The sequence below is a fragment of the Amborella trichopoda genome, chromosome 12 (assembly GCF_054954075.1).
Source record: "Amborella trichopoda isolate Santa Cruz 75 chromosome 12, AtrichopodaSantaCruz75HAP2 v2.0, whole genome shotgun sequence".
NCBI lineage: Eukaryota > Viridiplantae > Streptophyta > Magnoliopsida > Amborellales > Amborellaceae > Amborella > Amborella trichopoda.
The window spans coordinates 27,733,624-27,738,833 of record NC_142347.1 but is presented as its reverse complement, the minus strand read 5'-3'; the positions used below and the strand labels follow the sequence as shown (position 1 = coordinate 27,738,833).

The 5,210-nt window shown below is 33.7% G+C and overlaps 1 long non-coding RNA gene across 1 annotated transcript; it reads right to left on the bottom strand.

The window, feature by feature from the left end:
• Window positions 1–2,994: 2,994 nt before the first annotated feature.
• LOC148779509 (uncharacterized) lies at window positions 2,995–4,293 on the bottom strand. The gene is made up of 2 exons (XR_016045750.1): window positions 3,902–4,293; window positions 2,995–3,038 (listed from the first exon to the last, which is right to left on the bottom strand). It is a non-coding gene; the product is annotated as an uncharacterized LOC148779509 (long non-coding RNA).
• Between the last annotated feature and the right edge of the window lie 917 nt (window positions 4,294–5,210).

Genomic DNA, 5,210 nt, shown 5'->3' with positions numbered 1-5,210 from the left:
CACAGTATATAATGAAGCATTGGACCAAGGATGTAAAGATGATAGTTTTTCTTGATGACATTAAGGAACAAATTCAAGTAACATCTGAACTACCACACTCCATTAAATATTATGAGGTTATGCAGGTAAGTCGATTCTTTGTCGAGCATGCTTCACAAATTGTAGAGGGCAATGAGTTTGTAATGTCCATAATACAAAATAGAATTTGTCAGTTTGATGAAAAGTTTGTGTGCAAGAGAGGTCTACAGGATAATGCAATGAGCTATAATTCTGCTAGTTGTAGTAACACACCAAGTGGAAGTAACCATTGCGCAATGTCCTTGAACTTACATGAGTACAGACAAAGGGACGACCGACCACTAAAATACTGAAAGCTCGTTTTGAGGGATGGAAGCCGAAGACAAAACAAAGAAAATGTGTCGTCTGCAATGGCAATGGTCATGACAAAACGAACTGACCATCGTTTGTTTTTGATAAGTACAAATGCATACTTTTACAGGGCTAAGGACAACTGCTTCAATTGAAATACTAACATGTGAATTTATATTCTTCTTACAGGGCTAAAGACAAAACACATCGTAATCTTCAGACCCATAAGAAGGCAGTAGATGTGCTACAATGGTAAGTTCATCTTTTTAAATTCATTTTGAAACATTTTTATATGCATATAAGTTCTTATTTGTAATTTCATTTGGAACACTAATGTTACTCATCATAATGTATTTTATGTCTTAGACAGAGAAGACAAATTCATATGGAAGTACTTCAAAGGAAGGGCCTATGTTGCGGCAGAGATACAAATTTTATGTCTCAGACATTGTATGTGTATATAAAATTCTAGCAGAGATACATCTATATATATATATATATATATATATATATATCATTTTGCCTAACGATCATTGCGTTATTGTTGTCTTTGTTCTGATAAATGAAAATGGTCAGTCATTGCAGTGGAACTGAAATAATATTTCATTCTTGGCAACTTAGGGGATTAATATTATATTTTATGAGCATTTCCATGAGGTTTGAATAATTATCATTTTTTTTGCTAAACAAATTGATTGGGCAAACTTTTTTCTTTGGCTCTCTAATTGTTTCTTTGACTTGTACCAAGGCTATTTGGGCATTACAATTAATGTTTTTACTTTTCTAGCTGCTGCCTATATTAACATGAAGCTCTCTCTCTCACTCTCTCTCTCTCTCTCAATTTTTTCCATATGTCTAATCTTGGTTGATCTTTTTCACAAGTCATAATACATTAACATATAATCATGAAACATCCTATTTGGCTCTTGAATGATGTGGGTTATTGAACAGGTTCAAAAGTTGGTGGAGATGGGGTTTCTAGAGAGCCACATGCAAACAACATTAGCAAATTGTGGAGGAAATAAAAACTTGACTCTGGAAAGGCTCCGCTGAAATGGAAAGCTTCTAAATGTATTATGGGAACCTATGAAAACTTGCTCAAGCTTTCTCATATATGAAGATGCTTTAAATGTTATAAGTTGTTTTGAAATTATGTATAATGGTTTTTGTTTATCCCCACCTAGACTGTAACTGCACCTCATAATTGAGTGGCATATGATAAGATACTATAAATGTTATTGGCTATTTTCAATGTATTGGAGAGAATGCTATTGATGTACAAATTATTTTCCTTGAAAAACATTCTGTGCACATTCATCACTTGGTACCTTTAAAACCAACATTGCTTTTCTGGTTGAATTATAATGGAAGATGTGTGTTTGCCCACACGTGAGCGTGTGTGTGTGTGTGTGAGAGCTTTATGCACATGCTTTTTCTTTTTTTTTTTCTTTTTTGTGGACAATTTGGACATTTGGGAGTGTTTTTTCAGTCTTATACACATGCTGTAATCACAAAAGTTGTGGAACCAATATGCACTCACTTGAATTATACTTTTGAGAGAACATCACTCTTACTGTTAAGCTAGGGCTTAAATGCGCGTTTGTGTGGACAATTTGGAGTAAACATTTTACCACCCCAATTGCTTGATCAATACATTCGTAATATAATGTTTTAGAAGAAGCAACACTCCACTAGCTGAGATCTAGCCTAGAATCTCTCTCTCTCCCTCGCTCTCTCTCTCTCGCTCTCAAAACTTTGTACATGAACTCAGGCCCGAGCAGTTGTGACAATCCCAAACTCTATACCCCACCAAAGCGACAAATAAATAATGAAAACAAGTATCCAAAAATAAGCAATAAGCAAATCGTGGAAGTAAGGGATATGTAAATGATGGCGGCAACATACACTCATCGCTATTGAAGTAAATCTTTTGTGGGAACACTCAACCTTGTTTGAAAGTGAAGGTATGTTTAATCTGGGACTCCTTGGTTCTCACCAGGGAGACTTGAAGTTAATGAAAAGGGACTTGGTAATTTGTTAGGTGAAGCCATGTCAAAGTTTCTCAAAACAAGGCATTGCTTGTGTGGTATCACCGAATAATGTTCATTGTCACTTTGTAGGTCTATTGATACTTTCACCATTCAAACCACTTAAGAATATTTGATTCTTGAGAGAGAGAGAGAGAGAGAGAGAGAGAGAGATTTAAACCACTTAAGAATATCGGATGCTTGAAAAAGAGATCCAAACTACTTAAAAATATCTGATGCTTGAGACAGAGAGAGAGAAAGAAAGATTAAGATAGTTCCAAATTACATTAATGTGCAGATAAACTAAATTGAACATTGTTCTTCCATAGAAGATAGAGAACGAATAAATGTATACAATTATATGGATACCATAAAACATATACCCATTCCTTTTACAAAAAATAGGAGAGCAAACATCAATATCATAAATAAAATTATACATATGAGAATAATTTTTTGAAGGCCTACTTTCCCATGGACCATAGCAACAGATTTGCACTTCTCTTTTTCAGATAAAGATGCATCTACTCCATCAGCCACACAAGCATATGGCCTTTGAGACACGAACCTTCGACCCATAGGTTTCCTATCTTCACCTAGAATTTCATCACACCACTCTAGATAGCCACATCCAGTCTCATTCTGGTGGTTAATATCATAAGATAAATGTGTGTTAGATATATGCTTACAAATGAATACCAATATACTTCTACATTATATCAATGAATAAATCACATATCTTCCAATTAGAGCATTTATAGAATGCCTATTGTTGTTATCATGTGTCTTTACAATAAACACACGCATCCGACCACATCCTGGTTTGCATTTACAAATCTTTGGAGGGAATTGGTTGTCAAGATCCATTCTATAAAGAAGTCATAACGAATATATTAAAAAAATCATTACAAACATTCTTAATCCATTTATTTGAGATGGTTAACAATGGGAACAAACCTAATAGATATAATTTTAATTCATCAGGAAGAAGGAAAAACAATTTGTGTTCTTGTCAAATTCAATGAAATTGAATATTAAGAGTTTCATAATTAGATAATACATAAAAAAAAAAAGAGTTTATTGGGATTCTATAAAAAGTATTCCATAAAAAAAAAAACGAATGAGTTAACTAAAGAAGCAAACTGCATATTTGTGGTGAACATAGTGGCAATATAATTACAATTCACATTAGCTAAAAGGATTTTGCATTTCCAACAAACTTTGCATAATATGAGTCATGTTAAAAACAATAATAAATATTATGACTTAGATTTAATTGTGCAAACCAAAATCATCATAAGACTCTCCAAACCATTAAATACAAAGGTTAACAACCCCATCTGTACAAGTATACCCTAAAAATCAGATAAAGAGAGAATAAAAATCTTGGTGGATTCTACCAAAATTGTTTGGGATTCCACAAAAAAACCCAAACTCCCCCCAAATCAGTGATGGAAATTGAGAACTCAGAGATTGTATGAGTCAAATACATAGAGATAGAGTACCTGCGTGAGATAAAGCACCTATCAATGGGGAACTTGAGGGACGAGCCTTTGGACATGGAAGACGATGGGATGATCTGAGCGATTAGGGGAGCGAGAGGCAGAGAGGGTGTGCGCAGCAGCAAGAGTGGCAGAGAGAATGAGAGGCGCTTGGCACAGGGAACCATAGGCAGGGTGCACGAGAGGGGCTAACTAGGGAGGAGAGGTTTGGCAAAGGGAAGAGAAAGAGGAAGAAAACCAGAGAGGAGAGAGAAAATGAATGGCGCAGGAGAAACCCCAGCTGTGTTTTCTGTTAGAACAGAGAGAGAGAGAAGAGCTTCTTTTTGGGAAAATGAATGGAGAGAGAGAAGAGGAAGAGAGAGAGGTCGTTCAAAAGAGAGAGAGAAATTGTCAGCGCCATTTCAAAAGGAGTCAGTACTTAGTGTACGAGGTGTCAACGCTATTATAAAATTCCTTTTTTTAATGGAAAAGGTTACGTTTTCCAAAAGTTATAAAGATCATCCATCGAACAACTTTTTGATCCAGACTGTTGGCGTATGTGAACGGGGTGCGCGAACTGGCTAATATCAGCTTTTTCCCCATATATATATATATACTTTTTTATAAATATTTTAAAAAATATTGGATTTTGACTATACTTTTTTCAAAACATGGTAGTTTAAAAAAATAAAGTAGTTTATATATATATATATATATATATATATATATATATATATATATATATATATATATATATATATATATATATAGCTGTGGTTTTCATAAAGTTGCAACCTTAAACAATCCAAGTAAGGTGCACCTTCAAATTTTATCATAACATATAATTTTGATGTAAAATGTTCTTAGGATTATCTCAAAATCTATTTTCATACGTAATTATAAAATTTTAAACTCCAAAACTAGTTAAAATCAAGTAGATCTATAAACATACGAAAAACTTGAAAATGGACGGTCTAGATAATGTGTTGTAAGATGCACTATTTATGGAATTCAAAATCCATTTTTTCTTCGTAGTCATACATCTCGATGTCAACATGATCAATTAAGGGGTTTTCAATATTAAAACAATATTTTTCAATGGATTTTTGCGGTGCATCTGTAGTTCTACATTTATAAGGTAGAACTACGGATGCACCTCAAAAATCCATCGAAAAAGATAATTTTAATGTTGAAAAACCCTTTGATTGATCATCTCGACATCGAGATGTATGACCATGAAAAATAAAAAGATTTTAAGTATCAGAAATAGTGCATTTTACAATATATTATCTACACCGTCTATTTTCAAGATTTTCATATGTTTATAGATCTA